Source organism: Sapajus apella, unplaced genomic scaffold (assembly GCF_009761245.1).
Source record: "Sapajus apella isolate SASKATOON/1434 unplaced genomic scaffold, GSC_monkey_1.0 scaffold58, whole genome shotgun sequence".
In the NCBI taxonomy this organism is placed as follows: domain Eukaryota; kingdom Metazoa; phylum Chordata; class Mammalia; order Primates; family Cebidae; genus Sapajus; species Sapajus apella.
This window is the reverse complement of record NW_022436998.1, coordinates 14,041,123-14,065,565: the sequence shown is the minus strand read 5'-3', so window position 1 is coordinate 14,065,565 and position 24,443 is coordinate 14,041,123. Positions and strand designations below refer to the sequence as shown.

General features: G+C 38.6%; 1 long non-coding RNA gene across 1 annotated transcript; it reads right to left on the bottom strand.

Moving 5' to 3' along the window:
• Window positions 1-18,325: 18,325 nt before the first annotated feature.
• On the bottom strand, window positions 18,326-24,189 carry LOC116528406. Its single transcript, XR_004259014.1, has 3 exons — window positions 24,087-24,189; window positions 23,167-23,169; window positions 18,326-18,336 (listed from the first exon to the last, which is right to left on the bottom strand). It is a non-coding gene; the product is annotated as an uncharacterized LOC116528406 (long non-coding RNA).
• Between the last annotated feature and the right edge of the window lie 254 nt (window positions 24,190-24,443).

The window sequence follows — 24,443 nt, the reverse complement described above, 5'->3', positions numbered from 1 at the left end:
CAAGGAAATTAAAAGCTTTTTGAGAGGTAATTTCACAAAGAAGGTGCTTATCTAATAGCCATATTTGGGCACTAGGACCTGTTATCTCTATTTGATGCTGTCTTCTACCCATGATAGTACTTGGAAAAATTTATAATTTGAGATTTTGATAATATGTGTAAAGAATTTATGAAGAGCAAAATGATAATTCTATATTAAAATCATGACCCATATTTTACTGACCTATCAAGCATATATAATAAATTTTGGCATCAGTCTTCAGTTCCTCCTCTCCAAGGGTTTCATGATAACCCTTAACCTGTATGACTGAGGAAACAGTTCTCACCTGAACTAGTTACCTCATTTTTCCTCATGTATACCCTACATTTTTTAGTTCAATACAATCTTATCTAAGTTATCTGCTATTTTTTTATGTTCTTTTTAGAGAAATAATATTACTGTTGCATTGCAAAATTTGGCTGGGTCTTCACAGATCTTGACAATTTGTCATACTTTAGAACACAAATATAAGGATTTTAGTACAGTGTCTTTTAAAATTGATTTCCAAAGAAGACTTACCCTTTCTTTCAATGGATTTTTCAAAATGCTGGCAGATTGCCTTCCTGCTGATCTCAAACACATCTCCATGAAGCTTCAGCTCTTTGTCCTTGAGCAATTTCTCCGTGCTATTAGCAACTGGGTGTTTTTGTCTGATCGGCATCCTCAGAATGCAGAGAACATGACAGTCCTGTTCACAAACATTTTTGGTTGGAGGATTCATGTCATGCTTGAAGGCAGAACTAAAAGGTTTTCCTCATGACACATTTTAGGTAATAATATTAACATTTCTTCAGCTCATAAGTATCAAGACTTATTCATGTTAATATTTCATAAGATATACCTATTAAAGCTTATAAAAAAGGGAAGAATATCATAATTTAATGAAACAAATACCATGACTTTTAATGACCATGGTCATTGTAGAATATCAGTTAAGAAACCAACAAAAATATTTAGAACTTGCATAACTATATCCACACCAGGCGGATGTCAGATTAGTCATTAAACATCAAATAGGTGTTTAGTTGGTAATATATAAATTTGGTGACTTGAGCTACTTGACTGTTACAAATTGGAAAATAAAAAAGAAACTGGAGATTTTTTAACTTGGTGGCAGCATTAGGGGTGGCAGCATACCATCTGAAACTGTATCAACACATTTAAGTCTATGATTGTATTTGCATGAGGTGCAACTGAGGGAATCTGTAAATGTATTAATATTTTTGAAGGAGTTTGCTACCGAGAAATGTTTAGAAATCACTCTGGTTTGAGTAGTTCTGTGGCTAATAAAAAAGGGAAAGAGTGAACTCAGGAAAAGTCACTTTGAAAGTATATGTGAGTTGCATAAAGAAGCCAAAAAAATAGTTGATTTCTGCACATAATAAAGGAAATCCACATACATACATATGAACAAATTAAAATATGGTAATCTGTTGAATATTGCATTAACTTTTAAATTTTAAGCAGATTGGTATGTGATATGGTTTGGCTGTGTTCCCACCCATATCTCAACTTGAATTGTATCTCCCAGAATTCCCTCATGTTGTGGAAGGGACCCAGAAGGAGGTAATTGAATCATGGGGGCTGGTCATTATGAATGATTCTTGTGATAGAGAATAAGTCTCATGAGAACTGATAGGTTTATCAGGGGTTTCTGCTTTTGCTTCTTCCTCATTTTTCTCTTGCCACCGCCATTTAAGAAGTGCCTTTCTCCTCCCGCCATGACTCTGAGGCATTCCCAGCTATGTGGAACTGTAAATCCAAATAAACCTCTTTTGTTTCCAGTTTTGGGTATATCTTTATCAGCAACATGAAAACAAACTAATACAGTGAGTTGGTACAGTAGAGTGGGGCATTGCTGAAAAGATACTTGAAAATGTGGAAATGACTTTGGAAATGGGTAACAGGCAGAAGCTGGAACAGTTTGGAGGGCTCAAAAGAAGAGAGAAAAATGTGCGAAAGCTTGGAACCTCCTAAAGACTTGTTGAATGACTTTAACAAAAAAGGCTGATAGTGACATGAAGAATAAGGTCCAGTCTGAGGTGATCTCAGATGGAATTGAGAGAATTGTTGGAAACTGAAACAAAGGTGATTCTTGCTATGTTTTAGCAAAGAGATTGGCGGCATTTTGCCCCTGCCCCAGAAATGTGTGAAACTTTGAATTTGAGAGAGATGATTTAGTGTATCTGACAGAAGAAATTTATTTTATTTTATTTTTGCTTAGATTAAAAAAAATTATTATACTTTAAGTTCTGGTGTACATATGCAGATCTTACAGGATTGTTGCATAGGTATACACATGCCATGGTGGTTTGCTGCCTCCATCCCTCCTATGTCCAGCCTATGTTCAAGGAAATGGGATGACACCAGGGCCTGACAACTTGGTGGTGTGGACCTTTGGAGGCTATCTCACAACATACCACCCACATGCTGTGCCTGCAACCTGGCAAAGGAGAAATCTAGAGTTTCGCTGCTCTCTCAAGAAAGGTCACAGACAAATATCCTCTACTCTGGAATGATCAGAGCTCCAATGTCCTGCTGCCCTGCAGCCTCCTCTCCGTCTTCACACATATACTGATTGGACCAGAGATGGGGATAAGTCAGGGTACAGGAACACAATTCAGTGTTCCCTCTCGTTTATGACTTCCTTTATTCATGAGAGTTTTTATTTAACATGGAAGTGAGGCATTGTGCTTCTTCATCTATTTTTTAAAATCTATTGTTTATGCCCTGGGTCCTTCAAGGCTTGGACTTTTAAAACCCATGAGCATGACATTGACTTTATTGATTTTTCACATTCTGCTGTGTCCTCTTTTCTCTGAAGCTGTAAGCAGAGAACAACTTAGCTCCTGCTTCAATAAGAGAAATATCATGAAGTAATGTCAAGAGTGAAGGGAAAAATAAACCTACTAAAATGTATCAAATGGTTATCTCACTATATAATTCTACACAATAATATTAAGAAATTCCAAAGAAAAGATTGCTAGGTTTTAGAAAATATACATATATCTAGAAGAAAATTTACTAAAAGTTATAAAAATATGGTAGTTTTCTACAGAAAAAAAAATCCTTTATAAACTTTCTGTGTAATAATTACTTGCTAGAATATTCTTCAAAGCAGAAAGAAGTCTTAGCTGGTTGCTATCCTCATTGCTCTTCAAAATTGTTTAGAAGATTCTAGCTAATGCCATGGCAAGAAAATACAAATTGTGTGGTAGAAGGGTTAAATGTATCTTTCACTTGAAGATGATATGACTGTGTATCCAGAAAAGTGAAGAAACTGTTAGTATAAAAAATTTGTAAATAACATATACATACACTTATATATACTTAAAGGCCATTTTCTTATGTATGTATCTATGATTTAAAAGAATTATACATCCTAGGGTCACTCAGCTATTCCAAAACAGATTACTTGACTATATTAATATACAAATACAATAGCAGTTTATTACATTTTGAAATCCTTCAGTGCATCAATATAAAAAGAAAAAAAAAAGAACAGAAACCAACAAAAATAACCCTAAATTTTTTGTCTTTTATATACTAATACCTGTGTTCACATGGTGGTTGAGTTCTTATACTTCCTGAGCACTCCTAAAGGTGTTTCCATTCTGTATTAAATTTAAGTTTTTTTCCTTCTCTTATTTTATTACTATCTTGTTTACATTTTTCTACTTCTTGAATATGGGGATTTTTCAAGTTTTGTTCCTTCCCTTTTTTTCCTCTCTCTTTCCATCATAGCTTCCATAGTGATTATTTTCAGTATCGTTTAGTCTCATACACTCACTACTTCACAGTTTTCTCTTTTCTAACTCATCCTCAATAAGACCCCACCCAAAGGTTTCCACCCCACCACATAGAATAGCTCAAGCATATCATCAGAGCGCTGTATGACATGAGCTCAAACTATACTTGTGTGATATGGAATAGATAGCCTCATTTTCCTGGAAGAAAATTTAAAATCGAACTTAACTCAGTTTGTTTCCCTGATTTCACCATTTCAGATAAGATCATAACCTACCTTTCAGTCACTCAGGTTTACCTTACTGAAATCATGCATGAATCTTTTTTTTTTTTTTAACTCTCTTTATTTTGCCTCTTTTATATCATTAAAATTTCTCCCCATCTTGCCATTTCTGCTGCTATTTTCTTATTTTGTGTCTTCTGATTCTCATATAAGCTATCGAAAGAGTTAGTTTTTTGTTTTCAATAGGTTTTTCTATCACCATATATGATCTCCAATTCGTTCTGAATCTCATTGTCCAATCTGTATTGCTTTGCAGACATTTAATTTCATCAGACATGCTAAAAACAAAACAAAGAAATAAATAACAAAAAAGGATCACATGAATTCTACTCTTCTACAGATTATGTTTTGAGCACCTGAATCTGGAAATTAATGCCTTTTTAAGATATCCTCATTCTTCTTATATTTTCCAATTCTTATTTTCACAGTCTAAATTCTATTCATATTGAACTACTTGCTAGTCTCTCTGTACAACCTGTCTTTTTCCCACTCAGAATTGTTTTGTAAGTCCACTCTCTCTGTAACTTTGTTCTTTATTGTTATATGCTATACTTTATTTACCTAGTCTTCATTGCAAATCTTAAATTCCATCTTTTTAGTGAAATGCCCTGGCCAGTAGGAGACTCACCTTCCTCCCTGAACTCCACTAGCATTTTAAGTATAGTATTTTATGGCATTAATCTCATCTATTTTATATTAGAGGTATTTATATGCACTCATTTCCTCCCAATTTGAACTTCAACTTCTTAAAGCCAGGACCTGTGATTCAGCTCTTTTTATCCTGTTAGCGTCAACAAATACTTTTCATATATTAGATATTGAAGGGTTATTGTTAAATGATTTTTTAATATAATTAACAAATTAAAACTAATTTCAACATTTGACTAGATTAGTATAAAATGGACTCTGATTCATATCTCTTAATCCTTAAGGACTTTGGATTTAAAGGGAAAACTATTTTCTCACCTATATAACAGCTTCCAGCTGAGAGTTTTATTGCTGATCTTAGTTCAGACTCCATTAGAAACTAAAATGTATTTGGAAAGCTTTGAAAGACAGAGTATTTTATCTGTGGCCTTTCTTGTACTTGATTCTCAAGGTAGTTTAGCATCTAACATGTTTAGAGCAAATAGAATAGGGGGGTGTAGTCACCGAGAGAGTGTTCTGAAGTTGTTAACAGGCCACACTATTCTACTTCATTTTGCTCATATTCTTAGTGAGGGTCCCTTTCCTTGGAACTCTGGGTGTGAAGAATAAAAAAGTCAGTCTCACTTTACTCTCTTGTGTAGTGAAAGGAAGCCAGGATCTCCTATGAGAGTAGACCATAGAGTAATTAACTCAAGGTTAATCTTAGATATAGGAAAACCATGCCTGTTTTAAGATTTTGCTAAGTCTTGATATAGAATTTGAGAACATTTAAAAAATTATGATAATCATCGTAATTATTAGCATTTAATGAGTTCTCCTCTGACCAGGTGTAGAATTGATCTCATTTAATGCTCAAAGTAGCTTCATAAAATTATTATTTTAATTACTTTGATTGTTAAATCTTAATATTCAAGACAGTCAAACTCTTCATGAGATTAAGTGCAGTAATTTAAATGTATGTGTATTAGTCTGTTCTCGCGAAGCTGAAAAAGACATACCCAACACTGGGCAATTTACAAAAGAAAGAGGTTTAATGAACTTACAGTTCCATGTGGCTGTGGATGCCTCATAATAATGGCAGAAGGCAAGGAGGAACAAATCACATCTTATATAGATGGTAGCAGGCAAAAAGAGAGCTTGTGGAGGGGGATGCCTCTGTATAAAACCATCAGATTTTGAAAGGCTTATTTACCACCATGAGAACAGCACAAGAAAGACCCACCCTCATGATTCAATTACTTCCCACTGGGGCCATCTTGCCACACATAAAAATTGTGGGAGTTACAACTCAAGGTGAGATTTGAGTGAGGAAGCAGTCACACCATATCATTCTGCCCTGGCCCCTCTCAAATCTCATATCCTCACATATTAAAACCAATCATGCCTTCCAAACAGTCCCTCAAAGTGTTAACTCATTTCAGCCTTAACTCAAAAGTCCACAGTCCAAAGTCTCATCTAAGACAAGGCAAGTCCCTTCTACCTGTATTAGGGTTCTCTAGAAGAACAGAACTAAGAGGATAGATGTATATCTGCCCTGTAGTGGAGTTCATTAAGGAATATTCACATGATCACAAGGTCCCACAATAGGCCATCTGCAAGCTGAGGAGCAAGGAAGCCAGTCCAAGTCCCAGAGTTGAAGAACTTGGAGTCTGATGTTCAAAGGCAGGAAGCATCCAGCATGAGTGAAAGATGTAGGCTGGAAGGGGAAACCAATCTGATCTCTTCACATTCTTCTGCCTGCTTTTATTCTGGTCACACTGGCAGCCAATTAGATTGTGCCCACCCAAATTAAGGGTGGGTCTGCCTTTCATAACCCACTGACTGAAATGTTAATCTCCTTTGACAACACCCTCAAAGATACACCCAGGATCAATAATTTTCATCCTTCAATCCAATCAAGTTGAAACTCAGTATTAACCATCATACCGCCTATGAGCTTGTATAATCAAAAGCAAGCTAGTTACTTCCTAGATACAATGAGGATACAGGTATTGGTTAAATACAGTCATTACAAATGGAAGAAATTGACCAAAACAAAGGGATTCAGACCCCATGCAAGTTCAAAATCCAACAGGACAGTCAAATCTTAAAGTTCCCAAATTATCTCCTTTGAATCCCTTTCTGGCATTGGGGTCATACTAATGCAAAAGGTGGGGTCCTATGGTCTTGAGCAGCTCTGCCTCTGTTGCTTTGCAGGGAACAGCCTCCCTCTTGGCTTCTTTCATGCATTAGTGTTGAGTGTCTGCAGCTTTTCCAGTGCACGGTGCAAACTGTTGGCCGATCTACCATTCTGGGATCTAGAATATGGTGGCCCTCTTCTCACAGCTCCACTAGGCAGTGTCCCAGTGGGGACTCGGAGTGGGAGCTCCTACCCCAGTGAGGACTCTGAGTTGGAGCTCCCACCCCACATTTCCCTTTTGTGCTGTCCTGCCAGAGGTTCTCATGAGTGCCCTTACCCTGCAGCAAACTTTGGCCTGGACATTCAGGTGTTTCCATACATCTTCTGAAACCTAGGTGGACGTTTCCAAATCTCAAGTCTTGACTTCCATGCACCTGCAGACTCAATACCACGTGAAAGTTGCCAAGGCTTGAGGCTTGCACCCTTTGAATCTACAGCCTGAGCTGTGCCTTGGCTCTTTTTAGTCACTGCTGGAGTGGCTGGGGCACAGGACCCCTAGTCTCTAGACTGCACAAAGCAGAGGGACCCTGGGCCTGGGCCCACAAAACCATGTTTTCCTCCTAAGTCTCTGGCCTGTGATGGGAGTTGCTGCCACAAATGTCTCTGACATGCCCTGGTGACATTTTTGCCATTGCCTTGGTGATTAACATTCGGCTTCTTGTTACTTATGCAAATATCTGCAACTAGTTTGAATTTCTCCTCAGAAAAAGGGATTTTCTTTCCTACCCCACTGTCAGGCTGCAACTTTTTCAAATTTCTATGCTCTCTTTCCCTTTTAAAACTGAGTGTCTTTAACAGTACCCAAGTCACTTTTGAATGCTTTGCTGCTTAGAAATTTCTTCTGCCAGATACCCTAAATCATCTCTCTAAAGTTCAAAGTTCCACATATCTCTAGGGCAGGGGCAAAACGCTACCAGTCTCTTTGCTAAAACATATCAGAGTCACCTTTGCTCCAGTTCTCAACAAGTTCCTCATTTCTATATGAGATCATCTCTTCCTGGACTTTATTGTCCATATCACTATCAGCATTTTGGGCAAAGCCATTCAACAAGTCTCTAGGAAGTTCCACATTTTCCCACATTTTCCTGTCTTCTTCTGAACCCTCCAAACTCTTTCAAATTCTGCATGTTACCCAGTTACAAAGTTGCTTCCAAGTTTTTGGGTATCTTTTCAGCAGCGCTCCACTCTACTGGTACTAATTTACTGTATTAGTCTGTTCTCATACTGCTGATAAAGACAGACCTGATGCAGGGCAATTTACAAAAGAAAGAGGTTTAGTAAACTTACAGTTACATGTGTCTGGGAAGGCCTCACAATCATGGTGGAAGGCAAGGAAGAACAAGTCACATTTTACATAGGTAGCAGCAGACAAAAAGAGAGCCTGTGCAGGGGAGCTCCTCTGTATGAAACCATCAGATCTTGTAAGACTTATTCACTATTATGAGAACAGTATGAGAAAGACCTGCCTCATAATTCAATTACCCTCCACTGGGTCCTTCCCATGACATGTGGAAAATGTAGGAGTTATAATTCAAGATGAGATTTGGGTGGGGACACAGCCAAACGATATCAGTATGTGATGCATAATCAGACAAAATGAAATCTATTCATGACTGTGCTTTCAAGTACTTGAATGTTTTAGTCTCTTGTTTTTCTTATATTTTGTTAAAAAGAGCTATTAACACTTACATGCTACAGCTGTGCGGTGGACCAATTTAAGGTGGTCCTTATGATCTTCACCAACTGGTTTTCCTGACTTTTTATAACCCCTTCATTTTCAGTGTGGAAAGAATCTGTGGCATGTTCCTAACTAAAAGAGTATGGAAAAACTACTGGTACATGACTTTCATGACTACATTGTCAGGTGCATCACTCACATAAAGAGACCACCAGGCAGGAATTGTGTGGGCAACAAGGCTATTTATTTCGCACTTGGGTGCAAGCGGGCCAAGTCCGTAAAAGGAGCTAGGCAAAGGAGGTAGGAAAGGGGACTGGTTACATAGGTTGGAGCAACAGTCAGTTAAAGGTGGTAATCTATTTCAGGGAGGAGGGTGTCATGGGATGCATGGTCACAAGGGTATGGGTTATCTATTACAAACAAGCATGATCATAAGGGTGGGGGGGTATCAGTTACAAGCAGAGGGGAGGGCATGGTAAATTACATAGTTACAGTTACAGGGGTGGGAGTCTTGAGAAATCCAATGTCCACAGGGTGGTGGGTGGGTAGGGAATTCAGCAAGGCTGAGCAGGAACAATGGTTGCAGGTTCCAGGGAGAGAGTAAAAAGTTGACACAGGAACAAGTTGTTTCACTTCTCTTTGTGGCCATCTGGTTACTTCAGACTTTCTGGCTCCTGGAAACCATCCGGAGGTGTTCATGTGGATCACCAAGGGTATAATGGCCAGGGTTGGACTTTGAGGCCTGACATACATGACATTTTATAATTCTCCAATCGTATAACAGACTTGCTGTCTTTATTTGCTTGATGATAAAAACAATCATTATAGGAGGCCACCACAATAAAGAACTGTGACTTAACTCCAGGATCTAAGGGCCTCAGTCTTACAACTGTGAAGATCACAAACAACTATGTAAGTTTAAAAAAGAACAACGTGTCTCACATGAAACTGTAGTCCCTGCTGGCACCTTGATTGCAGTCTTCTGATATCCTAAAGCAGAAGGCCCAGTTAAGCCATGCTCTGACTCAAAACCCAAAGAAACTGTGACGTAATAGATGTATTTTTAACCTGTTAACTTTGTGCTAATTATTATGCAGCAATATAAAACAAACATATATTCCAATGCCTAGAAATGGGTGCTTTTTAAAGAAATACTTCAGTAATTTTGAGAAGAATGATAGAGAAAACCCAAATTACCTTGAACAAGTAGATGGTGAAAATGTGGACTTGGAGGATATTGCTGAGGAGAGTTCGAAAGTTATAGAGAAACATATTTTGAAAACTAGAGAAAAGGAGGTCCTTGTTAAATAGTAGCAGAAAGCTTAGCAAAATTGTCCCCTGCAGTTACACGAAAAGCAGAACTTGTAAATGTTGAACTTGTTATACAACTAAAGCAATCCGTAAACAAAATGTTACAAGTGCCATCCTTTTTTTTTCCCCATTTATTTATTTTATTGCATTCTAGGTTTTGGGGTACATGTGAAGAATCTGCAAAATTGTTGCATAGGTACACACGTGGCAGTGTGATTTGTTGCCATCCTCCCCATCACCTACATATGGCATTTCTCCACTTGCTATCTCTCCCCAGCTCCCCACCCCCCACCGTCCCTCCCCTATTCCCCCACAACTGACCCCAGTGTGTAGTGCTCCTCTCCCTGTGTCCACGTGTTCTCATTGTTCAACACCCTCCTATGAGTGAGAACATGCAGTGTTTGATCTTCTGCTCTTCTGTCAGTTTGCTGAGAATGATGGTTTCCAGGTTCATCCATGTCCCTACAAAGGACACGAACTCATCGTTTTTGATGGCTGCATAATATTCCATGGTGTATATGTGCCACATTTTCCCTATCCAGTCTATCGTCGATGGGCATTTGGGTTGGTTCCAGGTCTTTGCTATTGTAAACAGTGCTGCAATGAACATTCGTGTGCACGTGTCCTTATAGTAGAACGATTTGTAATCCTTTGGATATATACCCAGCAATGGCATTGCTGGGTCAAATGGAGTTTCTGTTTCTAGGTCCTTGAGGAATCGCCACACTGTCTTCCACAATGGTTGAACTAATTTACACTCCCACCAACAGTGCAAAAGTGTTCCTATTTCTCCACATCCTCTCCAGCATCTGTTGTCTCCAGATTTTTTTAATGATCACCATTCTAACTGTCATGAGATGGTATCTCAATGTTGTTTTGATTTGCATTTCTCTGATGACCAGTGATGATGAGCATTTTTTCATATGTTTGTTGGCCTCATGTATGTCTTCTTTTGTAAAGTGTCTGTTCATATCCTTTGCCCACTTTCGAATGGGCTTGTTAGTTTCTTTCTTGTAAATCTGTTTTAGTTCTTTGTAAATTCTGGATATCGGCCCTTTGTCAGATGGGTAGACTGCAAAAATTTTTTTCCCATTCTGTTGGTTGCCGATTCACTGTAACGACAGTTTCTTTTGCTGTGCAGAAGCTGTGGAGTTTGATTAGGTCCCATTTGTCTATTTTGGCTTTTGTTGTCAATGCTTTTGGTGTTTTGGTCATGAAGTCCTTGCCTACACCTATGTCCTTAATGGTTTTGCCTAGATTTTCTTCTAGGGTTTTTATGGTGTTAGGTCTTATGTTTAAGTCTTTAATCCATCTGGAGTTAATTTTAGTGTAAGGTGTCAGGAAGGGGCCCAGTTTCTGCTTTCTGCACATGGCTAGCCAGCTTTCCCAACACCATTTATTGAACATGGAATCCTTTCCCCATTGCTTGTTTTTGTCTGGTTTGTCAAAGATCAGATGGTTGTAGATATGTTGTGTTGCCTCCGGGACCTCTGTTCTGTTCCATTGGTCTATATCTCTGTTTTGGTACCAGTACCATGCTGTTTTGATTACTGTAGCCTTGTAGTATAGTTTGAAGTCTGGTAGTGTGATGACTCCTGATTTGTTCTTTTTGCTTAGAATTGACTTGGCTATGCGGGCTCTCTTTTGGTTCCATATGAAGTTTAAGGTGGTTTTTTCCAGTTCTGTGAAGAAGGTCATTGGTAGCTTGATAGGGGTAGCATTGAATCTGTAAATTACTTTGGGCAGTATGGCCATTTTCACGATATTGATTCTTCGTAACCATGAGCATGGAATGTTCCTCCATCTGTTTGTGTCCTCTCTTATTTCGTTGAGCAGTGGCTTGTAGTTCTCCTTGAAGAGGTCCTTTACGTTCCTTGTTAGTTGTATTCCTAGGTATTTTATTCTCTTTGTGGCAATTGTGAATGGCAGTTCGTTCTTGATTTGGCTCTCTTTAAGTCTGTTATTGGTGTGTAGGAATGCATGTGATTTTTGCACATTGATTTTGTATCCTGAGACTTTGCTGAACTTGCTTATCAGTTTCAGGATATTTGGGGCTGAGACAATGGGGTCTTCTAGATATACAATCATGTCGTCTGCAAATAGAGACAATTTGACTTCCTCATTTCCTATTTGAATGCCCTTTATTTCTTTTTCTTGCCTGATTGCTCTGGCTAGAACTTCAAATACTATTTTGAATAGCAGTGGTGAGAGAGGGCATCCTTGTCTGGTGCCAATTTCAAGGGGAATGCTTCCAGTTTTTGCCCATTCAGTATGATATTGGCTGTTGGTTTGTCATAACTAGCTTTTATTATTGTGAGATACGTTCCATCAATAGCTAGCTTATTGAGGGTTTTTAGCATAAAGGGCTCTTGAATTTTGTCAAAGGCCTTCTCTGCATCAATTGAGATAATCATGTGGTTTTTGTCTTTGGTTCTGTTTATGTGGTGAATTACGTTTATAGACTTGCGTATGTTGAACCAGCCTTGCATCCCTGAGATGAAGCCTACTTGATCATGGTGGATAAGCTTTTTGATGTGCTGTTGCAATCGGCTTGTCAGTATTTTATTGAAGATTTTTGCATCTATGTTCATCATGGATATTGGCCTGAAGTTTTCTTTTCTTGTTGAGTCTCTGCTGGGTTTTGGAATCAGGATGATGTTGGTCTCATAAAATGATTTGGGAAGAACTCCCTCTTTTTGTATTGTTTGGAATAGTTTCAGAAGGAATGGTACCAGCTCCCCTTTGTATGTCTGGTAGAATTCGGCTCTGAACCCATCTGGACCTGGGCTTTTTTTGGGTGGTAAGCTCTTAATTGCTGCCTCAGCTTCAGACCTTGTTATGGGTCTGTTCAGGGTTTCAGCTTCTTCCTGGTTTAGGCTTGGGAGGAGGCAAGTGTCCAGGAATTTATCCATTTCTTCCAGGCTTATTAGTTTATGTGCATAGAGTTGTTTGTAATAATCTCTGATGATGGTTTGAATTTCTGTGGAATCTGTGGTGATATCCCCTTTATCATTTTTATTGCATCAATTTGGTTATTCTCTCTTTTCTTTTTTATTAATCTGGCTAGTGGTCTGTCTATTTTGTTGATCTTTTCAAAAAACCAGCTCCTGGATTTATTGATTTTTTGAAGGGTTTTTTGTGTCCCTATCTCCTTCAGTTCTGCTCTGATCTTAGCTATTTCTTGTCTTCTGCTAGACTTTGAGTTTTTTTTGATCTTGCTCCTCTAGCTCTTTCAGTTTTGACGATAGGGTGTCAATTTTTGATCTCTCCTTGCTTCTCATGTGGGCACTTATTGCTATATATTTTCCTCTAGAGACTGCTTTAAATGTGTCCCAGAGATTCTGGTATGTTGTGTCTTCATTCTCATTGGTTTCGAAGAACATCTTTATTTCTGTCTTCATTTCATTGTTTATCCAGTCAACATTCAAGAGCACGTTGTTCAGTTTCCATGAAGCTGTGCGGTTCTGGGTTAGTTTTTGAATTCTGAGTTCCAACTTGATTGCACTGTGGTCTGAGAGATTGTTTGTTACAATTTCCATTCTTTTGCATTTGCTGAGGAGTGATTTACTCCCAATTATGTGGTCAATTTTAGAGTAGGTGTGATGTGGTGCTGAGAAGAATGTATATTCTGTGGCTTTGGGGTGGAGAGCTCTGTAAATGTGTAATAGGTTTGCTTGGTCCAGGTCTGAGTTCAAGTCCTGGATATCCTTGTTAATTTTCTGTCTGGTTGATCTGTCTAATATTGACAATGGGGTGTTAAAGTCTCCAACTATTATTGTGTGGGAGTCTAAGTCTCTTTGTAAGTCATTAAGAACTTGCCTTATGAACCTGGGTGCTCCTGTTCATAAGAACTTGCCTTATGAACCTGGGTGCTCCTTATGATCCTGGGTGCATATATATTTAGGATCGTTAGCTCTTCTTGTTTCATTGATCCTTTTACCATTATGTAATGTCCCTCTTTGTCTCTTATGACCTTTGTTGCTTTAAAGTCTAATTTATCAGAGATGAGAATTGCAACTCCTGCTTTTTTTTGCTCTCCATTTGCTAGGGGGAATCTTCTTCCATCCCTTTATTTTAAGCCTTTGTGTATCCTTGCATATGAGATGCGTTTCCTGAATACAGCACACCGATGGGTTTTGTCTTTTTATCCAATTTGCCAGTCTGTATCTTTTGATTGGGGCATTTAGTCCATTTACATTTAGGGTTAGTATTGTGTTGTGCAAATTTGATACTGCCATTTTGGTGCTAGCTGGTTGTTTTGCCCTTTAGTTGAGCTGGTACTTGTTGTTCCTTTATATGTGTAGCGCCTCTTTCAGGAGCTCTTGTAGAGCTGGCCTGGTGGTGACGAAATCTCTAAGTACTTGCATGTTCCCAAAGGATTTTATTTATCCTTCACTTATGAAGCTTAGTTTGGCTGGATAGGAGATTCTGGGTTGAAAGTTCTTTTCTTTAAGGATGTTAAATATTGGCCCCCACTCTCTTCTGGCTTGTAGGGTTTCTGCTGAGAGATCTGCTGTGAGTCTGATGGGCTTCCCTTTGTGGCTAACCTGACCTTTCTCTCTGGCTGCCCTTAGTATTTTCTCCTTCATTTCGACCCTGGTGAATCTGATGATTATGTGCCTTGGGGTTGCTCTTCTTGATGAATATCTTTGTGGTGTTCTCTGTATTTCCTGGATTTGAATGTTTTCCTGCCTTGCTAGGTTGGGGAAGTTTTCCTGGATAATATCCTGAAGAGTATTTTCCAGCTTGGATTCATTCTCTTCGTCGCATTTAGGTACACCTATCAAACGTAGATTAGGTCTTTTCACATAGTCCCATATTTCTTGGAGATTTTGTTCATTCCTTTTTACCCTTTTTTCTCCAGTCTTGCCTTGCCATTTTATTTCATTGAGTTGATCTTTGACCTCTGTTATTCTTTCTTCTGCTTTGTCAATTCGGCTGTTGATACTTGTGCATGCTTCGCGAAGTTCTCGTGTTGCATTTTTCAGCTCCATCAATTCACTTATATTCCTATTTTGTCCATTCTCGTTAGCATTTCATCAAATCTTTTTTCAATATTCTTAGTTTCTTTGCATTTGGTTAGAACATGTTCTTTTTTTTTTATTTTTTTGTTTTTTGGTGGGTGGGGGGATGGAGTTTCGTTCTTGTTACCCAGGCTGGAGTGCAATGGCGCGATCTCGGCTCACCGCAACCTCCGCCTCCTGGGTTCAGGCAATTCTCCTGCTTCAGCCTCCTGAGTAGCTGGGATTACAGGCACACGCTACCATGCCCAGCTAATTTTTTGTATTTTTTTAGTAGAGACGGGGTTTCACTGTGTTGACCAGGATAGTCTAGAGCTAGAACATGTTCTTTAAGTCCACAGAAGTTTCTTACTACCCACCTTCTGAAGTCTGATTCTGTCATTTCATCACACTCGTTCTCCCTCCAACCTTGTTCCCTTCCTGGTGAGGAGTTGTGATCCCTTGTAGGAGGACAGGTGTTCTGGTTTCAGGTGTTTTCATCCTTTTTGCACTGGTTTCTTCCCATCTTTAAGAATTTATCCACCTGTCGACTTTGTAGTTGCTGGCTTTCAGATTGGGTCTCAAATCTTTCACATTGACATTCTGTTTGTTGATGATGAGATTATTTCTGTTTCTTGGTTTTCCTTCTGACAGTCTGGCCCCTCTGCTGTAGGTCTGCTGAGTTTCACTCCAGGCCCTGCTTGCCTGGGGTTCACCTGCAGCAGCTGCTGAACAGTAAGGGTTGATACCAGTTTTCTTCTTCTGCTATCTTTGTCCCAGAAGGATATCCGCCTAGTGTCAATCTGATCTCTCCTTTATGAGGTGTCTCTTTGGATATACAGGGGTCAGGGAGCTGCTTGAGGAGATGGTCTCTTCTTTATAGGAGCTCAAATGGTGAGCTGTGAGCTCTGTTGTTCATTCAGAGCTGCCGGACGGGTACGTTTAGGTCTGCTGCAGTAGAACTCATAAACTGCTTTTTGTTCCCAGGTGCTCTGTCCCAGGGATTTAGGGCTTTATTTATGAGTTTCCGTTATGCTGCTGCCTTCTTTTTTTTTTCCTTCAGACATTCCCTGCCCAGCAAGGAGGCAGCCTGGTCACTGACTGCCTGTAGAGGCTTTGCTGAGCTGCTGTGGGCTCCGCCCAGCTGCCGAGTGAACTTCCCTGTAGTCATGTTTATATGGGTGTAGTTAGAACTGCTTTGGCGATGGTGGCCCTCCTCTGTTGAGGCGGAGTCTCTGCTGTGGCGGGTTGCCTTGGCAACGGCGGGCTGCCTCAACATTGGCCGACTACCACCGTTGTGGCTGGCTGCCTCGGTAATAGCGGACGCCCCTCCCCCACAGAGCTGGACCGTCCCGGGTTCGGCTGCGCTTGCTGTGAAACTCTCAATCCAGAGTTTCTGGTTGCTGTTCTTTTGTAGGGTGGGACCAGTCAAGCCTGATCGCCTGGCTCCCTGCCTCAGAGCCTTTTTTAAGTTGGTATTCCAGTCGCCTGTTGAAGAGGCGCCGGGGTCTGTTTGTTTTCCCCTGCGGCCACTCACTGCGCTGGCTTAAACAGCTGCACTGAGGTTTGTGGCGCTTTTTTTTTTTTTTTTTTTTTTTTTGCCCTGGAATGTACTGTCCTGGTTCTCTGCTCAGTCCCCTTTTTAAACAGACAAATGGGTGACTTCCCATGGCTCCAATCGCCAGCCAAAAGGGCACCAGGACCGGTGTATTTTGTACGGAGAACCGCTGCTCCGGGGCGCTGACAAAGCAGCCGCGCGGGTCAAAGCAGCGGCACTGGCCGGCACAGCCGCGCTGGCCTAAACAGCCGCGCTGGTGACCAGTGGAGCTCCTCCGCCTGGGAATTTCCTAGTCTGTGGGCAATAAAAATGCGGCGTCCACTCACCCTCTGTGCTTTCACTGCGAGCTGCAATCCTGAGCTGTTCCTAAACGGCCATCTTCACAAGTGCCATCCTGATTACTTCTTGCTTCTTATAATAAAATATGAAAGAAGAGAGGTTAATTAAGGGAAGAACTATTAAATAAAAAAAAAACTAAGGATTGATGGTTTTGAAAATTCTCAGCCTGTCCTCATGCAAAGGCTGTTAAAATTAATAAATTGCTTCCAAAAATGTGACACAGAAAAAAAGGTGTACCTATACAACCTTTTTCTCAAACCTGAGAAAGATCAAAAGTTCACAGTATTCAGTCACAGAGGGCCCTTTCAAAAGAGTAAATGTGTGCTTCACAAATCCTCTCAATCAAACTGTAAGGCCTGTAGGAATCTTGAGGCCCTTCAGCCATCTCCAAATAACCCAAAGATAGAGAAAGTATTATCATGAAAAATAAGTGTGGATGTGGCCTTTGTATAATGACGTGAACACCATCAAAACCAATTGAATACCACCCCTCCACCCAAGTTTTTGATAAAAGTGTTTCAGCAAAAACAGTGCCAGATGGTACTAAAACTGATGGAGTACAAAATGATGACAGCCTGTTGGACCTAAAATTGCTACTGGTGCTGAAGCAGGTGGACACAATCACTAAGCAGCAAACACATGCAAATCCTGTTTTACAGTTGTTTTACCATGGGCTAAGGGTGAGATGGGAACACCTATTTAGGGTATTTATTTTGCAAAGGTTTAAATTATAAGATGTTTTCTCCACTGACAAAATTCTCTGGAAGAACTAGTTGTAGTGACTGTGTCATCTACCTTTTGTTCTCAAAGACATTAAAAATTTTTCTGATACCATTGAGTGTTCTCAGTATTTGACAGGGTTGATTTCAGGGTCTCCTAAAACAGGTAGGAGAAGAAATGACAACCAAGCAGACTTTTGTGACTAATAGTTATTATAAAAAGTCTTTTTGAGAAAGCTGATTTTGTAAATTTTGCTAACAGCCTGCTTTTATGCAGAAAATCTCCCCAGGGGAAGAGATCAGTATACAGTTTACAGGTACAGTTGGTAAGTCAAACCCAGAAAGCTTTCTGGTAGAAACAGATGTTATGGTTGCAATTGAAAACTTGTTCTCTGGGTTAGGGTTGGTGCCCTGCCATAGAGAGAAGTGTTTTTGAGGGAGTAGTATAGTTTTTAGATTGCTATTGGTTTGAATGAGTCACTAAATTGATTATTGTGTGGTGAGTTCTGTCAAATAATCCTTATACAAAAATCTTCAAGGTCTTCTTAACGCATTGAAAAAATATATTAAAAATCCATGAGATTTTACTACAGTACGGTAACTGGCTACACCATTATTGTTTTTTTCCCTCATCTCTTGCGATGGTTCAATTTCACTATTCTTTTTTGTTTTATTTATTGTTTTAGTTTTTCCAAATGGTCAGACTCACTTCAGGGTTTTCAGTCAATACAATAATTTCTGGCTGAAATGCGTATTTATTCTCCTGCCTGAAATACACATATGCACACATATACTTGTGATATTTTTAAAAGTAATTCCTGGCCGAGTGCAGTGGCTCACTCCTGTAATCCCAGTACTTTGGGAGGCCAAGGCGGGTGGATCACGAGGTCACGAGTTCCAGAGCAGCCTGGCCAATATGGTGAAACTCCATCTCTACTAAAAATACAAAAAATTAGCCAGGTGTGGTGGTGTGCACCTGTAATGCCAGTTACTCCAGAGGCTGGGGCAGAAGAATCGCTGAACCCAGGAGGTGGAGGTTGCAGTGAGTCGAGATCACGCCACTTCACTCCAGCCTGGGCAACAGAGCCAGACACCATCTCAAAAATAAATAAATAATAAATAATAAATAATTCTGATTTATTTAGGAAACTTTGTTTACTTCCAACCTAAATTTGTTCTTCCTCTTGAAATTTCTAATAAGTAGTGCTTTTCCTTCATTTCATTCATTATATTTTATTATTATTTACTTGTGAGATTTAAAGAAAATCTGTTATTTCTATTGCACTATAATTTCCATGAGCATAAGGATTTTGCCTTTTTTATTTATCATGATTAACCTGTGTAGGTCACTACACCACGTAGAATATATAAAATATCCAATCAATATTCAGAGATAAATTAATAAATGAATATAAGTAAACCTTTCTTAATATAAATTTTTGTACACATGTATATTTAATATAATTTCCTCAGCACTCTTCTTCCTGTTTTTGTTATATGACCTGATATTTTTGTAATTTAGTAGAAATTTTAAATTCCTGTTTATGTGACTGTACTTTGAAAATTTCCATTTAGCCTAAAGAAAACAGTAGTTTGTTCTAGTCACATGTTTCAGAATTAAGCCTTCATCAGTCATCTTCCTGGAATAAATGACCTATAAATAGCTTCTTATTATTCGCATAGTCCAGAAGAGAGCATGGCAGCACTTCTATAATAATGCATGTAAAAACATGCATTGTTTGGGAGAAAGGGAAATTGGTATCCTTTAAAATTTTTCTGCATACTATCTCTTTCCTGACAAAGCACACCCAATACTATTATCTTCTAATTTCCTGATTTTCGTTTTTGTTTTTTTGAAATTACAGAAATGTAAAAATATCTATCAGCATAATATGAGAGAAGCCAGGAAAGATGGGTCCTAGCTTCCCTCACGACACTCATTAATTTACTTGAATGAAAAAATTATTTCTTGTTTTCTAAGTTTCAACTTATCATCTGCAAAATAAGTGTAATGTATATTGACTTAAAGCCACAGAACTGCACCAGACCATGCTTTGAGAATCTCTCACCTCCAGCATCTATCATACGGCTTGAGAAAGAGACAGCATATCAAAATGGAGCTGCTGCTTAACCATAGAGCACAAGTAAGTCTTACCTACATTTAGGACAAATAAAACAAAGTTTGAATAGAAACTACAAAACTGACATTTTCTTTATGAGAAAAATTTTAAATAAAAAGTCACTGTAGGCGTCTTCTCTCTCAAGATTTTCATCCCTTTCTCAGCCTGTCAGTTAGCTATATTCATGTTGATCTATTTAATATTGGTTAAAAAAAAAAGGAAAATGTTATTTTAAAAAATTGAACAAAGAACTGCATATTTAATTACCCAGGCTTTCAATTCATTTTTTATTTCTCCAATTATACATTCTCATACATAAATAATACATTAAAAGCAGTAAGTGAATATTCAATCATTTTAGAGTCTACTTTTCTCAAAAGTCTGTGAAATACAGATCTCTAAGCAAGAGGAAAGACTCCAGGGTCTTTACACTTCTGGGTGAACTAATTTGTAGGTAAAAGTTCTAAGAATTGTTACGGTCTGCTGGCCACTGGCTGCATGAAATGCCATGAGTTTATTTTATCCATCCTCCAGTGGGGGTAGATGCAGACACTGGCAAGAAAAAAGAGTTATTTTAAAGAGATCATGGACATCAAAATCTTTCAGTTTGGGAGCAGGGTAATGAGGAAGTAGTAGAGCTGAGGCTGCCAGGGTTCCTGTTCTGTCTGTGTGAAATGCTGTACAGCTTTTGGTTTTGCATCTCCTTTAAAATAAAGCATCTCTTTTTTTTTTGAGACAGAGTCTCACTTTGTCGCCAGGTGCCAGGCTGGAATGCAGTGGCACAATCTCGGCTCACTGCAACCTCCGGCTCCCGGGTTCAAGCAATTCTCCTGCCTCAACCTCCCCAGTAGCTGGGACTACAGCTGAATGCCACCACACCCAGCTAATTTTTGTATTTTTAGTAGAGACGGGGTTTCACCATGTTGGCCAGGATGATCTCCATCTCTTGGCCTTGTGATCCGCCCGCCTTGGCCTCCCAAAGTGCTGGGATTACAGGCTTGAGCCACTGCACCCAGCCAAGGCATCCCTTTAAAAAAAATTTATTTTAGGTTTGGTGGTCTATGTGAAGGTTTGGTGGTTCATGTGAAGGTTTGTTACATAGATGAACTCATGTCACGGGGTTTGTTGTACAAACTATTTGATCACCCAGGTACATTGTCCAGTACCCAATAATAATTTTTTTTCTGCTCTTCTCCCTCCTCCTACACTCCTATACTCTACCCTCAAGTAGATGCCAGTGTCTGTTGTTCTGTTCTTTGTGATCATGAGTTCTCATCATTTAGCTCCCATTTGTAAGTGAGAATATGTGGTATTTGGTTTTCTATTCCTCCATTAGTTTGCTAAGAATAATAGCCTATTCATGCTAATAACTCTCAATAAACTAGGTATTGAAGGAACATACTTCAAAATAATAAGAGCCGTCTATGACAAACCAACAGCCAGCCTCATACTGAATGGGCAAAAACTGGAAGCATTCCCCTTGAAAACTGGCATAAGACAAGCTGCCCTCTTTCACTGCTCCTACATAATTTAGAAAGTCCTAGCCAGAGCAATCAGGCAAGAGAAAGAAATAAAGGGCATCCAAATAAAAGTAGAGGAAATCAAATGATCCCTATTTGCAGATAATATGATTTTATAACTAGAAAACCCCATAGCCTCGGCCTAAAACCTCCTTCAGCTGATAAGCAACTTCAGCAAAGTTTCAGGATTCAAAATCAACGTACAAAAATCACTAGCATTCCTATGTACCACCAATAGCCAAACCAAAAGCCAAATCAGGAAAGCAATCACATTCACAATTGCCACAAAAAGAATAAAATACTTAGGAATACAGCTAACCAGGGAGGAGAACAATCTCTACAATGAAAATTACAAAACACTGTTCAGAAAAATAAGAGAGGACGCAAACAAATGGAAAAACATCCCATGCTTATGGATAGGATGAATCAATTTCATTAAAATGGCTATATTGCCCAAAGCAATCTACAGGTTCAATACTATCCCTATCAAACTACCAATGACGTTCTTCACAGAACTAGAAAAAACTATTTTAAAATTTATATGAAACCATAAAGGAGACTGAATAGCCAAGGCAATCCTAGGCATTTCTAATAGACAACATCTCAGGCACCTGCCAGCAATGCCTCTCAATGATTTGGTCATTAAGCATTCGCCTTTGCTACTTAAACTTGGCTTCCTGTATCTGGCTAACTCCAGAATCTCCCTGATGGTTTTACTTCAGTACTGCTTGCGAGTATTGCTAAAATAAGTCTGTGGTAGGGGCTCTAAAATCTGTATTTTAAAAAATTTCTGCAGAAGCTGAGGTAGACAAAATCTCAACATACTGGATAGAGATTTGAAACACCTGGCATATCCAGTGCCTCAGAGATGCTAATTGCTTTCTTTTCTTTTCAGTTATAAAATTAATATATTATTATAGAAATCTTAGAAAATACAATTTAAAATCCCATATTACTCATAAAATCAAAGCATAATATAATAACTATTAATAATTTCATTACCTTTAATTTCTCTAATATATGATCTATTTCATAAAGACTATATTACACATGTATATAGTATTGTGAAAATAGGTTCACATTATTGTATACCATTGTTTTATTTAAGATTTAATGAACATTTTCTCATAGCATTAAAAAGTCCTTAAAAATAGAATGCAATAATAACATTTTTTGATAATATGTGATTTATGTCATGGCCATTTCTTATCATCTAGTAGAATTTTTTTCTCATAAAAATACTGTAATTAATGTTTTTAGTTGTTTGTTAGTCTTTTCTTATTTTCTTAGGTAGAAAGTCAAATAAATATGCTAAAATGGAAGAGCTTTGTGAACCACAGCCAAAGCCCAAGCTGAGTTTGTCATTGCCCTGAGAATTTAAAAGGTAAGGAAGAAATGGACAAGGTTGTGTAGGAAGGTATTCATATATAGCTAATAAAATCTTAGGTTTTTCCCTTATAGAGAACAACTACAAAAATATGCACCCTCAGCAAGGCTGTATTTCATAAGTAAAAAAAAAAAAAAAAGTTATAGCCGAGTAAAGTGAAATTGTACATGTAACCTCAGCCTTCCTTTCTGCTTTTCCTTAACTGTTCTTTGTGACACCTATAGGCATTTTCAAAAGTTTATTGAAAGCTATCTCAAAGATGGCTAATCTTTGGCAAATGATAGTTTGAAGTCCATTTGATTATGATTTTTTTCTGAAAATAATAATTCCGATAATTCCAGTAGTGTGTTTGATAAATCCAGGTGCATAATTGAAGATAATTGATTTTGTATCTTTTATGTAGAAATGAAAACAACTTCAAGTACCGTGTGAAAATTCCTGAGTCAGTACTCATGTGATAAGCTATCAAGATCAGTTATCACCTCTACTGAGAATGCGAAATTTCTTTGCATGGCTTTTTTGTCCTGTTTCTTTTAAAATTTACTTATATTTACAATAATCCCTCCATGGCTTATTTCATGATGATCTTTCTACTTTCAATGCTTCTCCTAAATAGAATTTTCAGTTAAATTGGTGACTGTCTATACACTGTTTTGAGAATGTTAGAAGCTGGAAAATGGTTAAGAAACACTAGAATTATAAACCAAAATCTGAATATTGCTAAATATTTTCTGATTATGAAAAACCTACAGTTGGAATGGTATTTACATAAAATAATTGGTATTAAAAAGATTATTGGTAACATCCCAGAGTACACTAAAAGTTTAAAATGTGACCCTGGAAGAATTTATTTTAGTGATTAGTTTTTAATAACTATTTCTAGGGCAGTAAAGTTGATTTAACAGGAAAATAAAACAAGCAGGGTGAGAAGGAAGTAAAAATAAAATTGAAATATGGAGATAACATTTAATCAACATGTGTCTGTTGTGAAAGATAGGCTAGCAGAATGATGATGGTTCCACTTAATTTCCCGGGAAGGGCCTCAGGCTCCAGCAGACTTTGTGTATACCCAGTGTGCTAGGCTGGAATAAGCAGAAGAAGGTGTCCTGGATGGGCATCCATCTGCTGCCTAGCTAATTATAAAAGAGAGCTGGTTTTAACTGATGAAATGCTGGAAACACTAAGTTTTGACAGTGAGAGAGGATTTTGAAATTAGAAGGGCTACCTTAGTCTTCAACTAAATCTTATCAAGTGAAATCAGGTGACAGTGAAATCATTCTCAGCTAGGCAGCCTGCTGCTCCATATGTGTGGTTTTCTCATGGTTCTGCCCTCTACAATCCACTCCGCAGAGAAGGGCCTCTGTGTTTGTAAAGAGAGTAGCTGTGGATTATAATTAATTCCTTTGCCTGCCAACTGTACTTACATTACATGAGCAAATACGTACAATTTAAAATCAGGGTTTAAAAATTATACACTCCTAGGTTTAATTCTTTTAATTTTCCTTTTTTGGGGGGATGGAGTTTTGCTCTTGCTGCCCAGGATGGAGTACAATGGCACCATTGCAGCTCCTTGCAATCTCTGCTTGCTGGGTTCAAGCGATTCTCCTGCCTCAGCCTCCCGAGTAGCTGGGATTACAGGTGTGTGCCACCACAACCGGCTATTTTTTGTATTTTTAGTAGAGATGGGGTTTCACCATATTGGTCAGGCTGATCCCAAACTCCTGACCTCAGGTAATCCACCCGCCTCAGCCTCACAGGTGTAAAAGAAACTCTCTCATTTCACAAGAAAACTTGGAGAAACCATGTAGTTTACCTAAGGCCAAACAACTTATATGAATCAGAGCTGGCATTGGAGCCTTGGTCTGCTTACCCCAAGTCCATGTAATTTTATTAAATCATATTGCCACCTGCTTAG